The sequence below is a fragment of the Heterodontus francisci genome, chromosome 28 (genome assembly GCF_036365525.1).
Source record: "Heterodontus francisci isolate sHetFra1 chromosome 28, sHetFra1.hap1, whole genome shotgun sequence".
Classification (NCBI taxonomy): Eukaryota; Metazoa; Chordata; class Chondrichthyes; order Heterodontiformes; family Heterodontidae; genus Heterodontus; species Heterodontus francisci.
This window is the reverse complement of record NC_090398.1, coordinates 37,412,028-37,433,304: the sequence shown is the minus strand read 5'-3', so window position 1 is coordinate 37,433,304 and position 21,277 is coordinate 37,412,028.

Below are 21,277 nucleotides of genomic sequence, written 5' to 3'. Positions count from 1 at the left end.
CCTATCAAAGACAACACATCGCTCAACTCCTCCCCTGCATCTGCTGCTAAAAATCTCATCCATGCGTTAACTACCTTCAGACTTGCCAATTCCAATATGCTCCTGGCCGGGCTCCCATATTTGACTTTGTAAACACAATTATCCATACTGTGCTGCCCTTGTGTTAACTCGCACCAATTCCCCCTCATCCGTCACTCGTGTTCTTGCTGACCTACACTAGCTACCAGTCAGGCAATGCGTTGACTTTAAAGCATTTATCCATATTTTAAATCCGTTCATGTTCTCGTTCCTCCCTATCACAGCAATCTCCTGCAGTCACATCACTCCCCAAACCTATGTAAACTTCTCCAGCCCCTAAAACCCTCGCTACCTCTTTGAATTCGTCTGATACTTACAACTGTCTCCATCAGTGTAACCTTCTCCAGTGCTGCAACCCTCTCTATCGTTGTAAATTTCTCCAGCCCCTACAACCTCCCATGTCTCTGTAAACGCCTAACTACCCAATATCTGAGTACAGGAGTAGTGAAGCCTTGATTCAACAGTACAAAATCTTGGTACGACCATACCTGGAGTACTGTGTGCAACGTTGGTCCTCTTACCTTAGGCAGGATATTATTTTCATTGAGGGAGTGCAACGAAGGTTTAGCAGACTTATTCTCGGGATGGTGCGACTGTACTGTGAAGAGATATTTGGGAAGCTGGGCCTGTATTCTCTCGAGTTTGGAAGAATGAGAGGTCATCTCATTGAAACCTACAAAATACATAGAGGGAATGACAGAGTAGTTGCAGGTAAGATGTTTCCCTTGGATGAAGAGTCTAGAATCAAGGCACACAATTTGAAAATGAAGGGGAAGCCACGAAGGCAGGGATGAGGTAAAATTTATTTGCCCTGAGGGTAGCGAATCTTTGGAATTCTCTACCCCAGAGTGCTGTGGAAACTCAATCACTGAGTACGTTTAAAGTGGAGATTCACATTTCTAAATACCAGTGGCATAAGTCAGCATGGATTTACAAAAAGGAAATCATGCTTGACAAATCTACTAGAATTCTTCGAGGATGTAACTAGTAGAGTTGATAAAGGAGAGCCAGTGGATGTGGTTCATTTGGGCTTTCATGAGGCTTTCAACCAAGTCCCACATAAGAGATTAGCGTGTAAAATTAAAGTGCATGGGACTGCGGGTTCTGTACTGCGATAGATAGAAAATTGGTTGGCAGACAGGAAACAAAGAGAAGGAATAAATGGGTCTTTTTTCTGAATGGCAGGCAGTGACTAGTGGGGTACCGCAGGTATCAGTGCTAGGACCCCAGCTATTCACAATACATATTCATGATTTAGACTAAATGTAATATCTCCAAATTTGCAGATAGCACAAAACTGGGTGGAATGATGAGTTGTGAGGTGGTTTCAGGGAGGCTTCAGTTTGATTTGACAAGTTAAGTGAGCGGGCAAATGCATGGCAGATGCAGTATAATATGAATAAATGAGAAGTAATCCGCTTTGGTATCAAAAACAGGAAGGCAGATTATTATCTGAACGGCTATAAACTGAGAGAGGGGAATATGCAAAGAGACCTGGGTGTTCTCGTACACCAGTCACTAAAGGTTTACCAGACTGATTCCTGGGATGGCGGGACTGATGTATGAGGCAAGATTGAGTCGGTTAGGATTTCAGGAAAGTTCAGAAGAGTGAGGGGGGATCTCATAGAAACCTATAAAATTTTAGCGGGACATTGCAGTGTGGATGAAGGAAGGATGTTCCCGAAGTGGGGGAGTCCAGAACCAGGGGTCATGTCGAACGATACGGTGTAAGCTTTCAGGACTGAGATGAGGAGACATTTCTTCACCCAAAGAGTGGTGAGCCTGAGAAATTCGCTATTACAGAAAACAGTTGAGGCCAAAACATTGTATGTTTTCAAGAAGGAGTTAGATATAGCTCTTGGGGTGAAAGGGATCAAAGGGTACGAGCGGGGGCGTGGGATGGAGTTGTGGAGGTCGGAATCGGGAACAATTTACTGAGTTGGATGATCAGCCATGATGATAAGGAATAGCGGAGCAGGCTCGAAGAGCCGAATGGCCTACTCCTGCTCCTGTTTTCTACATTTCTATATTTCAAAAAAGGGATGTGGAGGAACCGCAATGATCATAATGAATTGTGGAGCAAATTCGTACGGCTGCATGGCCTACTCCTGCTCCTAGGTTTCTATGTTCATATTTTCCTGTGTTCCTAACCCTCCCAATTTGTGTAACCTTCTTCAGCCCATACAGCCTCCCTCTCTCTGTAAACTCCTCCAGTCCAACAAACTTCACTATATGTTTAGCCTCCCACAGCCTCTACACCCTCAAAGATAGCTGCAATCCTCCAATTCTATCTCTTGAGCTTCCTTATTTTATTCATCTGGTGGCTTGATCATAATCCGACAAAAAGCTGCAACTGTAAGTCGAAGCAGAACCCTAAGTCTAAACCCAACCCTAAATGAAATGCTAAACCTTACTGTAACGATAAAACTAACTGCAATCCCAAACTTAAACATAAGCCTAACCGTGAAACTAAACCTAACCATAGCCCTATCTTAACTTTAACGCTATACTTAAAACCAACACTAACCCGAAAGCTAATCATAACACGTGATCTAACATTAGTTGTGCCCTAGCTGTAAAACATATCCTAACCCTAGCCTTAAACCGAGCCCTTACCTAAAACCTTGCTCTTACAATAACCCTTACACACAAACTAACCCTAAACCTAACTGTAATTGTAAACTGAACCCCAGTCCGATCACCAACCTTAACCTACACCTCAATCTAACCATAAATGTCAATTGCCAGCCTAACTTGAATGGAAATTAATCTGACCCAGATCTGATATGAACTCTAAACTGAAGCTGAACTCTCACCCTACACCAGCTGGAATACTGGGTCAACTGTCACTCACTGCTGGCCACCCCCAGCTGGGAAAAGCCTGGGATGCTTCCTCGGCCTCCAAGACAGTGATATTTGAACCAAGACTGTAATGAGGTCAGGAGCTGAATGGCACTGATAGAACCCAGACTGAGTGTCATGGCACATGTTATTGTGGAGCACGTGCAGCTTCATAACATTGTTGGCGCACCTTCCTTCACTTTACTGAAGACTGAGAGTAGACTGATGAGGCAATAATAGGCCGGGTTGCATTTGTCATGCTTTTTGTGGACAGGGCATACCTGGGCAAATGTTCAGATTGCCAGTAGATGCCAGTGTTGCAGCGGTACAGGAACAGCTTCACTCGGGGCGCGGCTAGTTCTGGTGCACAGGCATTCAATCGTATTGGCAGAATGCTGTCAGGGACAATAGCATTTGCAGCATCCCATGCCTTCAGCCGTTTCTTGATATCAGGTGGAGTGAATCAAATTAGCTGAAGACGGGCATCTGTGATGCGAAAAACTTCAGCAGGAGTCCGAGATGGATTTTATTGTCAGTCACCATAAACTGCTGCCGGCTTCACGGCAATGCCTCTGCCAATCAGAGTTCACTTGCCAACATTAAGGACACTCTTCTCATACATTGTAAAGTTGATGTTTTCTCTTACATGGTATTCTTGCAGTTGTCCTGATGAGTGCAAGACGGAAAGTTTCGACAACCTGTCTCTATTTTCAGCAATACTGAAGTTCTGTACAAACAAACAACAACCATTTTAGGTTTGTTCACGGTGGCCCCTTTATGTTACCACAGTATTGCGACTTTTATTTCAGAGCCGGAATGTGTTTTCAACGTGACAGAAGCACAGACATTGAGACACTGAGACACACAGTACCAGAAAGGAGTGAATCATTCCCTTGTTCCCATTGTGTACTGTAGCTGTGCGGGGCAGACACTGTATTAATTTAATTGATGGAATGTGGGGCGTCACTGACAAGACCAGCATTAATTACGTAATTTCCCTTCACAGTTGGTGAAGAGCTGCTACCCTCGTCGACCCTCCTTGTTACCCCAAGGGAAAATCAATCAAGCTAGTCTCGCACAATCCGCCTCTGTAACCTTTCCATTGCAATCACATCCTTTCTATTAAGTTGGTGACCAGAGCAGTACGCAGCATTCTAGTTGTGGTCCAACTAGTGTTTTCTACAGTTCCAGCATAAACCCCTGCTCTTATATGCTATACATTGTCCAATAAAGGTAAGTGTCCCATATGCCTGCTTAACCACCTGATCTACCTGCCCTGTTACCTTCAGGGATCTGTGCACTGACATTCCAAAGTCCCTCTGTTCACGGACTAAGAGGTAATGATGAGAAAGCGAGATTGTTAAGTGAGTTTGAAAGATCAAATGTGAAATACAATCTTACATTGAAGAATGTTTATTCCTGTGTACACAGACAAAGAGAGATAAGCATTGAGTATGAACTATCGTGGCAAAAGGGGAAGTATAGATGAAGAGAGAGAGTAACAGGGAGTGATAGGCATGGATAGAGAGGTAAGAAGCTACTCTTTGTGGTAATCTCTCTCCATTTTTGTCTCCCTCTTCCTCTCTCTTTCACCCTCTCAATTCATGTTTCCATTTGCTGTTCATCTCTCTCTTTTTTGCTCTCCACCTCGTCCTCCCCACTGTATCCTTTCTACCCCAATCTCTCCTTCTTGCTCTCCAGATGAGGAGAGGGAGAAAGAGAGGCAGAGGCAAGGTGTTGCAGGTAGTGAGAGATGGTGAGACAGAAAGAGTGAATGTGGCATATCTAGAGGGAGTTTTACTCTCTATCTAACCCTGTGCTCTACCTGCCCTAAGAGTGTTTGCTGGAAGATTTTAGAGGGAGCTTTACTCTAAATCTAACCCCGTGCTGCTTCTGCCCTGGGAAAGTTTGATTGTACAGTGTAGAGGGAGCTTTCCTCCGTATCTAACATTGGCCAAGAAAACAGAGGTTAGATGTGAACTAAAATGAAATCAAAATATGGCAGATGTTGGAAATCTGAAATAAAAACAGGAAATGCTGGAAATACTGAGCAGGTCTAGCAGCATCAGTGGAGAGACACGTTACATGAACTGTTGTTTCTCAGTCTGGGGAGAGATATACAGTAGTTCATCCAATTGTGCATAACAATCTCCCACACACTAGCCACGTGTTAATGAGTAGAAACTTGCTTTCGTGATTTTGGTTGTGTGATAAATATTGGCCATGACACCAGGGAGAACTTCACAGAGCCCTACGGGCACCCTGGGCGAGTGGCATCTTTCGCTGCTGGCACATTCCATGATTTCTGTGGTAAATGTGGTTTGCTCTAAACTGCCCTCTGAAATGGCCCATCAAACCACTCTCTTGTTAAGAGCAATTAGGGTTGGGCAACAAATGCTTTCCTTGACAGGGTTGCCCACGTTCCTTGAAATAATAAAAGAAAGTCCAGGATTAGAAGAGCACAGATAACTTGGAGGGTTGTTGGACAGGAGGAGAATATAGAGATAGGGTGGGCGGGGCCCTTGACCGATTTGAAAGCAAGGCTGAGATTTTAATATCAAGTTGTTGCTTGAGTGATAGGAGGCTCAGGGATAATAGAGGACATACGAACATTGGGACATATGAACATATGAATTACGAGAGGAAATAGGCCGTTCGGCCACTCACCATTCAATAAGATAATGACCCGCCTTCAAAACCTTCTGAATCAGAGAATTCCAAAGTCACACAAGAGTCTGGAAGAGAAACAATTTCTCCTCATCTCTGTCCTAAAAGGACGACTCCTAATTTTAAAGCAGTGACCCTTAGTTCTGGAGTCAGCCACAAGAAAAAATATCCTTTCCACATCCGCCTTATGAATACAGTTCGGGATCTTATATACTTCAAGCAAGTCTCCCTCATTCTTCTAAACTCCAGTGAAAACAAGCCCAGTCTGTCCAGCCTTTCCTCATAACACAACCCGATCATTCCAGGTATCAATCTCGTCAATCTCATTTGAACCACCGATAATGCATTTACACCCTTCCTCAAATAAGGAGACCAAAACTGCACACAGAATTAGAGATGTGGTCTCACCAATGCCCTGCATAGCTGAAGCATAACATCCTTACTTTTACTTTCAATTCCTCTCGTAATAAACGAAAGCATTCCATTAATCATTTTTATTACTTGCTGTACCTGCATACTAACGTTTTTTGTGTGTATGACAGGAGCACCTCGGAATTTTGAAGTCGTTCTCTGTTTATGTAATACTCTGCATTTTTTTTCTTCCTGCAAAAGAGAACAACTCCTCATTTTCACACGTTGAGCTCCAACTGCCAGATTCTTGCCCAGTCACTCAACCTATCTAGATTGGTCTAAAACGTCCTTATGTCCTCTTAGCAACATACTTTCCTACCTATCTTTTTGTCATTAATAAATTTCGCCACCATGCGATTGTTCCCCCCATCTAAGTCATTGATATACATTTTAAAACGTTGAGGCCACAGCGCAGACGCCTTTGAGACTCCACCCCTCACATCCTTCCAATCAGAAAAGAAGCATTTATGCATACACTCTTTTTTTCTGTCAGTCAGCTTATCTTCCATATACTAATATGTTACCCCCTATACTGTGAGCACCTACTTTGCACAATAACGCTTTATGTGGCACCTTGTCAAATGCCTTCTGGAAATCCAAGTACAGTGCATCAACGGGCTCCCCTTTATCCACAGTGCATGTTACTTCTTCAAAGAACTCCAATAAATTGGTTAAATATGATTCCCCGCTCATAAAACCATGCTGACTATTCCCAATTACTGTGAGTGGTTCCCCACGACAGATGTCAAGCTAACTGGCCTATAGTTACATGTTTTCTTCCTCCCTCCTTCTTGAATAGAGGAATTTTATTTCCTACTTTCAGTCTGATGTGGGTTTCTTGCTGCTTTCAGGATTCATTTTAATCCAACCAGGGTGGCTTGTCCATGACTACAACAACCCACTATCGGTACAACTTGGTTATAAGTATAGCAGATTTATTAACCAATGTATATTCATTGCAATGAAGTAATATTCAAGAAAGACGATAGTCACAGTTTGTTCCTCAGGATATTGGCAATAGTCTTTCGAGTGACTGTGGCACGGACTCTCTATCTCTCTTGCTCTATCCGTTGACTGAAGATTCTCTTCTTTCCTCCTCTGGATTTTTCATACTGCTTCTTATGTTCAACAGCTGTTCCTTTATACCTTGTTTGGGCATCAGACCACCGTGTTGTTTGTCGATGGTTGGTCCAGGCCCGATGATGTCAGTTACTACCCTACTCTAATTAGGACATAATCAATAAAACATTTTGGCACTAATTGAGATTTAAACAAAAACTATGAAGAATTCTATTCATACTGGTTGTTACATCCTTGGACTGTTGAATTTGTACAGAAATTGTTTTTTTTAAGCAAAGTACGTGAATGCTGTCAGTGCCACTGCAGTTTTACTGCTGCCTTTGCATCACAGTGACTTCCAAAGTCTTACTCATATTGAATTCTTACAAGCTTAAGACTTAGTTTTTAAACTTAATATTTTTAAATTGAAGCCTACTCTTTCTTAATTCCTAACTCATTAGTCACTGCTCAGTCAAGGTTCATTGTTTTGTCTCATGGTTTCTTGACGGGTTACTACTTAATGCAATAATTCGATCAATACAGTGCTGACACAAGAAACAAAAATGACTTCTGTAGTTACCTGCTAGTATTAAACTAGCTTGTTTGACCTTGTTAATTTATTACAGAGGATGCAGTGCGAATGTGATCAAATTAGACTAAAATCCAGCCACCCAAACCAACTTACAACTTTCCGGTTTAAGGGTGACATATATGACAATATATTGATCTCTCACAACATTCCATTGACTGTTACTTTGTTGAAGACATAATAGCTGATTTCAGCTCAATTCAGTGCACGTCGCCAGTCTTGAGGTAAGATTTTTCAAGTGATAGAGAATGGCTATTATTACAATTGTGACAACCGTTTGCATATTTCACAGGTTGGCACAATTTATTCCTGATTCCCATGATTACTATCGATTTTTTTGACATTCCATACACACAAACCACCTGACTTAATGATGTTCTAAACTATTAGCACATAAGTACATATAAGTAAAGCAATCAATATTGCATGGACTTAAAAGATTCTCCAGCTCTCCTTTTACATGTATCCAACTTGTGAATAATTCTTACTAAACGCTCTACCTGGCCCTTACTTGTCATAATCTCGACTCTATGTCCCTCTTGTTGCTAATATTACTCCCTCTGACAGGTACCATTCTATCCTGATTACTTCAGAGTTCCTTTATGTGTCAATATCTTGATGATTCATAATATTGTCTCACCCTACTGGCCACATTAACCATTACATGCAATATTATTTGCCGAATAGTTGAACATGTTTGAGACCGTTCTTCAGTGCATTTCACCAAGTATTTCTGTATTTTAGTTATTTCACATGTAACACGTCTCACCTGTACTCTTACACCGGTATACCAATATCATGCCTCACATTCTCGACCCTCAGGTGATCTTATCAAAAGTTTAAAAAGGTTAGAAGGGCGGATCGTTCTTGAAACCTTTGCATATCTCCCCCTGCGGGATCCCGATGTCTTGGGTAGTGGCCCAAATATCAAACGTCGTTTTCTTGAAAAAAAAAAGCCGTTTGTAGGCGAGGATACACGTATCTCCAAAGAAAGCTATCAATTACAATTCTTATCTACATTTTCCGGACTTTCACTGAAAAGTTCGGGAGCACTTGGAAATTCTATACTATATTAATCTAACGGTTTAAATTCTATTTTCCCAATATTTGTTTGCCAAATGTCTTTATTAGCTTTTGCATCATCCAGATTTAACCTCCAATATTAATTAATCCTGTTGATTATAATTTTGTTTCATTTTCTGAGCCCTGGAGGAACTTTACAGTCCAATACAATATTATAATAACATCTTTAGAACATAATTCATACATTCCCATTGATCCCAGTTATTTGCTCGTTTGTTCGATATTTTAGATGACCTTTTACTTTCTTGAAACAAACTTGTTCGATTACACTGCACTCTTTGCATCTCAAAATTATTCCAAATTCAAATAACAGTGTTGCTGGGGTGATAGGCTTTGTTAATTTTCAATGTACTTCTCACCAAAACAGCCTAATTCTCATGTACTCTGTCTTGGAAAAGAACGAATAACAAAAGTCTTTGAAAAGGTAAAGCCTTTAATCCAAATTTGATGTCTGCAGATATGTTCTTAAATTGTTTTTTTTTTACAAAAGAATAGATCTCTTGCTGTGGCATCACCTCTCATGTCGCCTGTTTTTTTTTTCAAAGCTGAAATCCATGTAAACTACATCAACTGCACTGCCCTTATCTTCACACCTAGTCACAAGCACAAAAAATTCAATCAAATCCACATTTTCTTGGGTGAAGACAGATGTGAAGTATTCGTTCAACACCCTACCAATGTCCTCTGGCTCCACCCACAGATTTGCTGCTTGGTCCCAAAAGAGTCCTACTCTTTCCCTTGTTATCCTCTTTCCATTAATATACTAATAGAATATCTTGGGATTTTCCCTACTTTTACCGGCCAGAGCTTTCTCATATCCCCTCTTTGCTCTCCTATTTGCCTTTTTAAGCTCGATCCTGCACTTTCTGTATTCCACCAATGCTTCCGTTGATTTGCTCCCCTTGTATTTGTTAAAAGCCTCTCTTTTCCTTCTCATCGTACCCTGAATGTTTCTGGTCATCCATGGTTCTCTGGGCTTGTTGCACGTACCTATTACCCAAGAGGGAGCATGTTGGGACTCTACTCTCACCACTTCCTTTTTGAATGCCCCCCACTGCCCTTCTGTAGCTTTCCCAACAAGTAACTCTTTCCAGTCTACCTTGGCCAGATCCTGCCTTATTTTACTAAAATTCGCTCTCCCCCAATCCAAAACCTTCTTTTTTGGCAACTTGTTTTTCTTTCTCCAGGACAAGCTTAAATTGTACCATGTTGTGGTCGCTATCACCAAAATGATCCCCCACCAGCACATCAACCACCTGTCCGGCTTCATTCCCCAGAATTAGTTCCAGCACTGCACCCTCCCTTGTTGGATCCTGTATATATTGAGCTAAAAGGTTCTCCTGTATACATTTTAAGAACTCCATTCCATCTAAGCCCTTAACATGATGACTATCCCAATTAATGTTGGGAAAGTTGAAATCATATAAAACAATTATCCGATTATTATTTATACACATCTCTGCGAATTGCGCACATATTTGCTCCTCAATTTCCCGCTAACTAATTGGGGGTCTATCATAAACACCTAGCAATGTGACTGCCCATTTTTATTCCTAAGCTCTACCCATAAAGCTTCATTTGATGCCCCTTCCAAGATATCTCTCCTTACTGCAGTAACTGACTCCTTAACTAATATTGCAATGCCCCCTCCTGTTTTACCCCCTCCTCTGTCTCGCCTGAAGAGTGCATATCCCGGGTTATTGAGCGTACAATCCTGCCCCTCCCTCAACCATGCCTCTGTGATGCCTACTATATCACAATTCCAAGTGCCAATCCTTGCCCTTAACTCATCCGTTTTACCTTTAATACTCCTGTCATTAAAGTAGAGGCCATCCATCCTAGGGTTATTCCCTTGAAAATTACTTCCGCTGTATTCCCTCTGACTTGTTTGCTTTCCTCTGTTTAGCTGTGAATCTTTTCTGCGAGGAATCTGCGTCGCCTCGCCCTGCCAAATTAGTTTAAACTCCTCCCAACAGCACTAGCAAATCCGCCAGCAAGGATGTTAGTCCCCCTCTGGTTCATATGTAGACCGTCCCGCTTGTAAAGGTCCCACCTTCCCCAGAAACGGTCCCAGTGTTCCAGGAATCTAATGCCCTCCCTCCTGCAACAACTGTTAAGCCACACGTTCATCTGTGCTATTCTCCTATTTCTATACTCGCCGGCACGTGGCACTGGGAGCAATCCAAATATTACAACCCGATAGGTCTTGCTTTTTAGTCTGCCGTCTGACTCCCTGAATTCTTGATGCAGAACCTCATCCCTCTTTCTACCAACGTCATTGGTACCAACATGTACCATGACCTCTGTCTTATCACCCTCCCCCTTCAGGATGCCCTGCAGCCGTTCAGTGACTTCCCGGACCCTGGCACCAGGGAGGCAACACATCATCTTGGAGTCACGTTGACGGCCACAGTAGCACCTACCTGTTACCCTGACTATAGAATCCCCTATTACTATTCCTTTTCCTCTTTCCCCCTTCCTGTGCAGACAGGCTGCATGTGGTGTCAGAATCTTGGCTCTGATCGCACTCCCTGGAAGAACCAGCCTCATCAGTCTCCCAAATGGAATACCGATTTTCAAGCGGGACCCCAGGGGACTCCTGAACTACCTGCCTGTTTCTCTTGGACTGCCTGGTGGTCACCCATTCCCTTCCTTCCTCAAGTGCCTTCAGCTGCGGTGAGACCACCACTCTATACGTGCTATCCACAATGCTCTCAGACTCGCGGATGCTCCACAGTGTTTCCAGCCGCCGTTCCAGCTCTGAAGCCTGAGCTTCCAGGAGCTGCATCTGGACACACTTCTTTCACACATGCTGGTCCCGGGGGCTGGAAATGTTTTCGGATTCCCACATGCAGCAAGAGGAGCAAACAACGGCTTTAAGCTCTCCTGCCATGACTAAACCCTTTCAATTAAAAATTTTAGAAGACTATTATAGTAAAAAAAATCAACTAAGTCTTGTAAAACAATTACTTACAATTCAATCCAGTTTGAAAATACCCACCGGGACTTACTCACCAGTCAGCTGTGCTCTTTGGAAACTCTCGACTCCACTCACGCTCTTTGAGGAAAGCTAGGAAATGAAAGGAGCTCCTCGTTCACTCTTCACTGAACTCCCTCAGTCACAAAACTCCCTCTTTAGCACTCTAATGCAACCCAAGTCAGCACTCCAATGCTGTCCAACCTTGTCTGTCGTCTTCCTTTGTCGTTGAATTCGTAGCAGTTACATACAATTGAGTGCTTCCCTGGTCCATTTCTGCGCGTATGTTAGAGTCCACCATTTTGTGGTGGTTCTGGAGTCACATGCAGGCAGACCAGATTTTTTAACCCAAAGTACCTTAGTGAAGCAGATTTCTTTTACAACAACGGATACAGGCCATCATTAGATTAGCTTTTAATTTCAAATTTATTAATTAAATTCAAATTCTACCTTCTACTGTGTTGGAATCCAAACCCATGCTTCCAGAACAACACCCTGGGTGTCCGGGTTACTAGCCCAGGGACTACACCACTACACTATGCACCCCCTCTGTGTTCATGCCCTCCCCCAATTACCCAATTACTGGTCCACCCCCAATGCTTCATGACTGGTCCCACAGACATTATCCCAATTGTTGATATCCCCCTCGCCTCACTTTCCCAAGTATGGGTGCCCTCCCCAATTACCCATTTATCTGTTTCCACCCCCACCCCAAGTTTCCCAATGACTGGTACCCACCCTTAATTTGAAAATTACTTATGCATTCCCACAATTTCTCAGTTACTGTTGCCCTTCCCCAATTTCCAATTACATAAGTTCCCTCAATTCCCAAATTCGGTGTGCCTCCACCCCCTCTCCCCATTCCACAACTTACTTGTGCCCTCCCAATTTTCCAATTACTCGTGCCCTTCCCCATTTTCTGCAATCATTGTTGCCGTTGCTCCATTTCTCAATTGCTCGTCCACCTCCACTTACCCCGTATTTACTGGTGCACTCCAAATCCCCCACATTTACAGGTGCCCTCTCCCATTTCCCCCATTTATCAACGGTCTCCCCCAATTCTCCCATTATTGTTCCCTCCCCCAATATCCCAATTACCGGATCCCTCCCAGAATTCAAGGACTTTTCAGAGGAAAGGTTGTTGGGAGATCGGGTTTTAGTTTGCAAGGACAAAGAGGTCATTGGCTGTTATTTGCGGAAAGGGGATAATGACAGATTTTGAGGACAGAGGGACAGAAGCTGAGGAGACAGAACCTTTACACTATCAACGAAAATGGGGACCAGGAAGGGACCTGATACCGTTCATTCGACGAGCCGCAAAGCTGAGACACTGGTAACATCCATTCCTGCACTGAACCCGGCTGCTCTCCCTCGCCCAGGTCCCGTTTCCCTGACCGATCTCTTTGGTTGGGCTTGCTCAGATGCCAACTCCCAACTAGGACTCACGGAGAGAGAGAGAGAGAGAGAGAGAGAGAGAGAGCAGTGACTCGATAGGTGGTGGAGGCGGGGAGGGGGGGTGGGTGGGGTGGGGCGCGGTAAGTGGGTGGGGGAGGGGGGTGCGGGGGCATTCAAGGGAAAGAGGCTCAACAAAATGCTTCTAAAAATAATACAGGCACAAATAATCAACTGAAATGAAATGATTTCCAGATCTGCAGGGTTTTGCTTCTGTAAGAATACACTTTGTTTTCTGAATAAATGGAAGGAGCTCAGGAATAAAACCAGTGGAGGACAGATTCAGGCAGCGGTTTCCCCTTCTGTCCTGCAGGGAAAGCTCTGACACTCCTGCTGCCTATTTTCCATCACTTTTCACCTCCCTACCTGCTGCTCATTGGCATGTGTGAGCCCACACTGCCCCATAGAGTATTTTGGGTCATCCAGCTGTCACCCTTTGGAAAAGCGATTACGTTCATGGATAGGAACAACTGGGATCCACGTCTGGGCTGCACTCAGGGGTTTTGTTTATTCATTACTTGAATAATTGATGTAATCAGATATTTAATTGCACTCTTGAACTGTTCCCTAAAGTTGGACCGAGTTGCAGCATAAATAAATGTGTTTGTACAGCAACTGAAATTCCGAATCATAAATCCAACACGTTCAAAAACTATTTCAGAATCGTTGTCACCCTCGGGTTCTATTTCTGTAATGACATAATAGAAGAAATGTATAACATACACGATCCATAGAAGTACGAAGCTGCCAGATATGCTGAAGAGTAAAATCACAGATTTCATTCTGCTCTCCATCTCTGGGTCACTGGGATTACCACTCTTGTTCTGACCCCTCAGTCCCTTACGTACTCGATTGGCCACTAAAATGCGTCTGACTGTCAGAACGTTGAGCAGCAGAATTAAAGTGAATGGGAACAATGGGGTTAAAATGGTATCAAACCAGTCAAATCCCTCCCATCCCAACTCGGTAAAATAGCTGGCCTTCATATAACAGCCCCATGGTACATTGTCGATTATCTCTCCAGGTTCAAACACAAAGTAGAAGGGGACATTTTTTAATCAGAGCAGAATGCAGGTTGTTGCTGGAACCACAGTCACAGTTTTCTTGGGGCAATATCTTCAGCTTCTGGCAACAAATGGCCACAAATCGATCAAAGGTGAAAGTGACGGTGAACCAGACTGACAAGTCTGTTGATGCACGACTCAGGACATTGATAACACTACAGACAGGTTTTATGTCTAGGAAAGATCCCGGGAAATACTAATAATTGATCCACCACAGTATGACTTCAGTGATAATAACCAGTAAATCCGCCGTTGCCATGGCCACCAGGTAGCATGTGATGCAGGTGGAGAGTCCACACTTTCCTCGGGACAAGATCACAATTGAGAGCAAATTAACTGTAAGAGACACAAAGCAAAATAGACTGGAAATTACTGATCAACCATCCTCTGTGTCTAGCCCTGGCAGTAAGAGCAGGATTTTAACACCGAACACACGTGAGTTGGGAATGGGACAGAGGTTAAAATTTAAAAAATCTCAGCCCCGAATCCAAACCGTCCACTTCCAGGTTTAACAGTGTCAGGGCAAGGGACACGCAGCAAACTGCTCCCAGCAAATGTAAGGATTGCCTTCAGATTTTGTGATGGGCAATTAGACTCATAACCGGGATCACAGTCTGGGGTCTTGAATAATTGGATCACACCACTTTCGGACTTCAGTGAAAAAACTGAGCCCCCCATGATCCGACCCCACTCAGATTTAGGCCTGCAACTGGCTTCCTCCCCCGCAATAGGACCCCACTGCATTGGGGTGGTAATCCAACATCTCACGAATCAGAGCCCTCTTGGTATCGGAGCTCACTGGAATCGGAAACCTTTGGGCATTGGACGTTAATTGGAGCCCCCAGGATTGCACCCCCTCTACGTAATGTAGTATACAATAACCCTTCCCCTCCCTGGGTTTCAGTGGGTTGAAGAGAGCGAGGCAGAATATATGCTTGGTGGTGGACTTAGGTGAATGTGGAAGAAACGTTGGAGATGACGCATTGAACATGGAGACTGGTGGGAGGCATGGTGAGGACAAGGGGAATCTTATCATGCTTCAGTCAGGGAGGCGAAGAGGTCAAGGCAGTAATATGGGAAATAGAATGACACGGTTGAGGGGAATCCTGGGCTGAGGAAAAATGAAGACATTTCGGAAGTACTGTTGTGGAACACAGCATCGATTGAGCAGATGGAATGGAGGTGGAGAAACTGGGGAGAATGGAACACGGTATTTCGTGGAAGTCAGCTGGGAGGAATTATATTCAATGTAGCTGTCAGAATCGGTGGTATTATAATAGATATTACAAAACAGCCTAACTCCTGACATGGAGATAGAGAAGTGGAAGAAGTGAAGGGAAATGTCAGAGACGGACAATTAAAAGTCGGGGGAGGGGTAAAAATTAGAAGCAAAGTTGATGAAATGTTCCAGTTGAAGGACAATTAAGGAAATTACACCAGCCGTGTCAGCAAAGCATCGGCGAAAATGTGAAGGAGGGACCTGAGTAGGATTGGAACAAAGAATGGTCTACGTATCATATATAAAGGCAGCTTGGTTAGGAGCCATACAGGCTCACATTGTGAGACCACTAGAGTGCGGAATGTCGCAATGATTCTACCAGGGGCCAACACACCTATACTTTACATCAGGTCTCTGCACAGGGGTCAACATCAGGAGCATGTGAGGGTTTTCGTTCATAGTCAAAAGCCGGTGAAGAACAGATGGGTTCCAGCAGAAATGGGGAGTGAATGAAACAAAACGAATCCATTCCATTTTGGCCCTCAGAATGTACGAGCAAGACATGGAGGAGGAAAACATGCCTGGAAACGGTCTCATGGTGGGTGTCAGACAAATTCCATCCATGGGGAGTTTGATGATAGCTCAGGTTTTTTGGTTATTGGACCAGAGAGGTGAAGACTAACATGCAAAGAAATATGAATGGACTTCTGGAGCACAGCGTCGAGCATAGAAGGAAGCGTGCCTCATGTGTAGTGGATAGTCAGGGAAGAATTAACTAGCAGACGAGGATTCAGAGCCTGAAGAAGGGAGAGAACTCTCTCAGGGGAGGAACCAAACTTTCGAATGTTAGTGCATACATTTAGCAAACTCTTCAAGACATTTAAGGTATAAATGGGGAAATATTTAACAACGTGATCAAAAATAGGGTATGCTGCCTCATACACGCATACAAAAGATAAGAAAGCGATGTCAGAGACAGGATTATCTGTTCATTGATAATCATCAGAAAATAGACTACTTCCAGACAGCTAATGCAACTCGTGCATTTTAAACAGAGGATACAACAAATCCAGGCAATTGGGGACCAGTTTGCATAATGGCAGTGTCCGGAAATACAGAGAGGTATAGCACTGAAATAGGCCCTTCGGCCCACCGAGTCCATGCCGACCAACAACCACACATTTATACTAACCCTGCCCTAATCCCATATTCCTTACCACATCAGCACCATTCTCCTACCACTTACCTACTTCAGGAGCAATTTACAATGGCCAATTTACCAATCAATCTGCAAGTCTTTGGCTGTGGGAGGAAACCGGAGCACCTTGAGGAAACCCACACGGTCACAGAGAGAACTTGCAAACTCCGTACAGGCAACAGCCAAGAGCAAACCCGGGTTGCTAGAGTGGTGAGGTTGCATTGCTAACTATTGCGCCACCAGAGCTTGGAATCCTTATTCAAATAAGTAACAGGAAAAAAAACATCTGGAAACATATAATGTAATCAAGAGTAGTTAACGCATATTCCAAAAGGAAGGCCACACATCACCAACCTAATATTGAATTATTAGAATAATTATTACAAAATGTAGATCAGACTAATACAACAAATGTAATATACATTGATTTTCTAAAGGCCTTCTGTAAGGTAGCACACAACTGGGAGTCGGTAGGATTGTAGTAGATATTTCTGTACAGCCCATCCCATGAAATTGAGTTCGAGAAGTTGAGAAAGTGAAGGGGAATGCCAGACATGGGCCATGTGAAGACGAAAGAGTGGCAGACATCAGGAAGAAAAAGATGATTAAATCGTCCAGTTCAAGAAAAAAGAAGGAAATGGCACCCGCATTGGCATCCAAATATTGGGAAAAATATGCAAATCAATGGATCAGAAGAAGAGTGGACCAAGGAATGGTCCATGTATTCAACACAAAGATATCGTAGCATGCAACAAGACAGGCTCCCACAGCGACACCATTTGAATGTGGAATATCCCAATGTTTAGAGCAGAGGTCCACATCTATAATTTACAACAGAGTCCCTGCACGGAAGTCAGAATCAGGATACTGCAATGGTTTTCATTCCCAGACCAGAAACAGTGACGACGAGAGGGTTTCGAGTGGGCAAGCGATTGAGTTGGACAAAATTAATCACTTTTAAATGGGTCCCTCGGAATGCAGTAGCAGGAGATCTTGGAGGGAAACTGGCAGGGCACCGGACTCATGATGTCTGTCACACAGGGTCCAATCTAATGAGTTTATGGATAGCTTGGATTTTCTGGACTTTGGACAAGAGAGGAGCAGACTGATATGGACAGATTTGTAAATGGACTTCTGGAGCTCAGCTTGGAGCTCAGAGAGAAGGATGTCTCGTATGTTGTGGGACAGGTGGGGCAGAATGAACCACTGGATGACGATTGAAAGCCTGAAGAAGGGAGAGAGGAACTGAGGGGTGGAACTAAACTGTAGAATAGTGTTGAATAGATTCAACATAATAACGTCAATATATTTAAGGTAGAAGGTGGGAAGATGTTTGATAAAGTACTCAAGGGTAAATACTCTATTTCGGATAAATTGTACCCACAAGTGCCAAACAAAAAATTTGAAAATAGATAACAGAGGCACAATTACCTGTTCATTGATGATGATGAGAAGAGGATGTAGTGCCACACTATTGAACCAAAGCTAACTTAAAGCAGAAAATAGTCCTAGGAACTATAAACTATTTTTTATTCATTCATGAGATGTGGGCAACGCTGGCCAGACCAGCATTTATTGCCCATCCGTAATTGCCCTTGAGAAGGTGGTGGTGAGCTGACCTCTTGAACCACTGCAGTCCATTTGGGGTAGGTATACACACATTGCTGTTAGGAAGGGAGTTGCAGGATTTTGACCCAGCAACAGTGAAGGAACAGCGACATAGTGCCAAGTCAGGATGGTGTGTGACTTGGAGGGGAAATTGCAGGTGGTGGTGTTCCATTGTATTTGCTGCCCTTGTCCTTCGAGTTGGTCGAGGTCGTGGGTTTGGAAGGTGCTGTCCAAAGAGCTTTGGTGCATTGCTGCAGTGCATCTTGTAGATGGTACACACTGCTGCCACTGTGCGTCGGTGGTGGAGGGAGTGACTGTTTGTAGATGGGGTGCCAATCAAGCGTGCTGCTTTGTCGAGCTTCTTGAGTGTTGTTGGAGCTGCACCCATCCAGGCAAGTGGAGAGTATTCCATCACACTCCTGAATTGTGCCTTGTAGATGATGGGCAGGCTTTGGGGAGTCAGGAGGTGAGTTGCTCACCGCAGAGTTCCTAGCCTTGAACCTGCTCTTGTATCAACGGTGTTTACATGGCTGTTCCAGTTCAGTTTCAGGTCAATTGTAACCCCTAAGATTTTGATAGTGGGGGATACAGCGATGGTAATGCAGATGAATGTCAAGGGGAGATGGTTAGATTCTCTCTTGATGCAGATGGTCATTGCCTGGCACTTGCGTGCCACGAATGTTACTTGCCACTTATCAGCCCAACCCTGGATATTGTCCAGGTCTTGTTGCATTTCTACACGGACTGCTTCAGTATCTGAGGAGCCATGAATGGTGCTGAACATTGTGCAACCATCCGCGAACATTCCCACTTCTGACCTTATGATTAAAGGAAGATCATTAATGAAGCAGCTGAAGATGTTTGGAATCAGGACACTACCCTGAGGAACTCCTGCAGTGATGTCCTGGAGCTCAGATGATTGACCTCCAACAACCACAGCCATCTTCCTTTACGCTAGGTATGACTCCAGCCAGCGGAGGGCTTTCCCCCTGATTCCCATTGACCTTAGTTTTGCTAGTGCTCATTGATTCCATACTCGGCCTTGATGTCAAGGGCAGTCACTCTCACCTCACCTCTTGAGTTCAGCTCTTTTGTCCATGTTTGAACCAAGACTGTAATGAGGTCAGGAGCTGAGTGGCCCTGGCGCAACCCAAACTGAGCTGTACTGAGCAGGTGATTGCTAAGCAAGTGCTGCTTGATGGCACTGTTGATGACACCGTCCATCACTTTATTAATGATAGAGAGTAGGCTGATGGGGCGGTAATTGGCTGGGTTGGATTTGTCCTGCTTTTTGTGTACAGGACATACCTGGGCAATTTTCCACATTGCAGTGTAGATGCCAGTGCTGTAGCTGCACTGCAACAGCTTGGCTAGGGGCACGGCAAGTTCTGGAGCACAGGTCTTCAGGACCATTGCCGGAATATTGTCAGGGCCCACAGCCTTTGCAGTATCCAGTGCCTTCAGTCGTTTCTTGATATCAAGGGGAATGAATCGAATTTGCTGAAGTCTGGCATCTGTGATGCTGGGGACTTCAAGAGTAGGCCGATAGTCCGACATGGATCATCAACTCGACACTTCTGGCTGAAGATTGTTGCAAATGCTGCAGCCTTATCTTTCACAATAATGTGCTGGGGTCCCCCATCATTGAGGATGGGGATATTTGTGGAGCCACCTCCTGCAATTAGTTGTTTAATTGTCCACCACCATTCACGGTTGGATGTGGCAGGACTGCAGAGCTTAGATCTGATCCGTTGGCAATGGCATCTTTAGTTCTGTATAATGCATGCTGCTTACTCAAGTAGTCCTGGGTTGTATCTTCACCAGGTTGACACCTCATTCTGAGGTAACACTGGTGCTGCTCCGGGCATGCCATTCTGCACTCTTTATTGAACCAGGGTTGGTCTCCTGGCTTGTTGGTAATGGCAGAGTGAGGGCTATGCCGGGCCATGAGGTTAAAGATTGTGATTGACTACAATTCTTCTGCTTCTGATGGCCCACAGCGATCATGGATGCCCAGATTTGCATAGCTAGATCATATCGAAATCTATACCATTTAACACGTTGATAGTGCCACACAACACGATGGACGGTGACCTCATGTGAAGGGGCGACTTCGTCTCCACAAGGACCGTGCGATGGTCACTCCTACCAAAACAGTCATGAACAGAAGCATCTGCAGCAGGCAGATTGGTGAGGACGAGGTCAAGTATGTATTTCCCTCGTGTTGGTTCCCCCACCACCAGTCGCAGTCCCAGTCTAGCAGCTATGTCCTTTAGGAATCGGCCAGCAGTGGTGCTACAAAGACACTCATGGTGATGGACATTGAAGTCCCTCGTCCCAGAGCACATTTTGTGCCATTGACCTCCTCAGTCCTTCCTCCAAGTGGTGTTCAACATGCCGGAGTACTGAGTCATCAGCTAAGGGAGGGCGGTAGGTGGTAATCAGTAGGAGCTTACCTTGCCCATGTTTGACCTGATGCCATGAGATTTCATGGGGTACGGAGTCGATGTTGAGGACTCACGGGGCAACTCCCTCCCTACATTATCTCACTGTGCCACCACCTCTGCTGCGTCTGCCCAACTGGTGGGACAGGGCATACCCATGGATAGTGCTTGCAGTGTCTGTGACATTGTCTGTAAGGTATGATTCCAAGAGTATGACGATGTCAGGCTGTTGCTTGACTCGTCTGTGGGACAGCTCATCCAATTTTGGCACAAGCCCCCAGATGTTAGTACGGAGGACTTTGCAGAGTCGAAAGGGCTGGGGTTGCCGTTGTTGTTTCCGGGGCCTAGGTCGATGCCTGTTAGTCCGTCCAGTTTCATTCCTTTTTATTGACTTCCTAGCGGTTAGGTACAACTTAGTGGCTTGCTAGGCCATTTCAGAGGGCATGTAAGAGTTAACCACATTGCTGTGGGTCTGGAGTAACATGTAGGCCAGACCAGGTAAGGACAGCAGATTTCCTTTCCTATGGGTTTTTACAGCAATCGACAATGGTTTCATGGCCATCATTAGACTGGCGTTTAATTTCAGA